We start from the raw sequence: 1,364 nt of genomic DNA on the forward strand, positions 1-1,364 counted from the left end.
TCTCCTGTTGATTACTTTGAGTTTTTCATTTCTGATTCACTCGATGGATGTGTATGAGGTGTGACACTTAATACTGCATTCATCTACAAAACAGAACAATATTGATAAAAACGCATTACAAACAACACCATAAAATACATTTATTTATGAGGTCTTTATTATCTTGTAACATAGAAAAATATGAAAACATTTATTGAAATAAAGGTAGTTAATATTGTTAATTACTAAGTTTAATTAACTTATATTTGTAATTTTTACAATTTAAATAAAATAAAGATTTACTCACTTCTAAGTTTGTGACAACCGATCCATTGCATTTCAATGAACTATGTTTGCTGCATAGCCATCTTACTGTTGTTTTTTTGTTATTTTTTTTGTTGAAGGCGTACCCATTATAGCAAAGTTGCAAACCACCTTTGTTGTTTCTAATAAATTCCATGATAACAGTTAAATTAGTATAAATGAGGAGCTATATTACAAAACCAGACACATTTTTTTTGCCAAAAATGAGTTATGATATTTATCTGATAGCTTATTGAAATGTCTACAATACCCACTCATCAAACTTGTCTAAATTAAACAAATTCAATGGGAAATTCAATAGCAAAGTTCTACATTTGCTGCAAAACCAAACAAATTTTTGAGACTATTTTAACAAAAGCAGACAAATCCTACAGCCAATCAAACGACGTCAAGGCGGTAATTAGTGCACCAAATTATTGTGCGCAGCAAATAATTCTATTTAAAAAAAGTTTTTAAATTTTTAAATAGAATATAAATTGGAGACGCTTGTCATCGATTGTAAAAGTTTTATATTTTATATTAAATTTTGTCATGTATTATTCAGGTGATGTTTTATCCGGGTGATGTTTTATCCGGGTGATTTTTTATCCGGGTGATTTTTTATCCGGGTGATTTTTTATCCGGGTGATGTTTTTTCTCTGCATTTTTAGCAGGTGAACTTTTATCCGGGTGATGTTTTTTCCTACCACCGATAGGAATTGAAGTTATGATGAGAATTGCTAACAGTATGTTTGATGATGAAGGTATACCTGAGGATTGGCGACACAGTGTGTTGGTGCCGTTGTATAAGGGCAAAGGAGATGTGAGAGATTGTGGGTCATACAGGGGTGTGAAATTACTAGAGCACGGAATGAAGGTAGTGGAGAGGGTGCTTGAGAGGAGGTTGAGAAGTATGGTGACAGTTAATGAAATGCAGTGTGGGTTTATGCCTGGTAGGGGAACGGTGGATGCGTTGTTCATGGCGAGAATGTTGCAGGAGAATTATAGAAAGAAGAAACGAAGATTGTACATGTGTTTTGTGGATCTAGAAAAGGCTTTTGATCGAGTACCGAGGAAGGTCA

Source organism: Helobdella robusta (genome assembly GCF_000326865.2).
Source record: "Helobdella robusta unplaced genomic scaffold HELROscaffold_44, whole genome shotgun sequence".
Taxonomy (NCBI): domain Eukaryota; kingdom Metazoa; phylum Annelida; class Clitellata; order Rhynchobdellida; family Glossiphoniidae; genus Helobdella; species Helobdella robusta.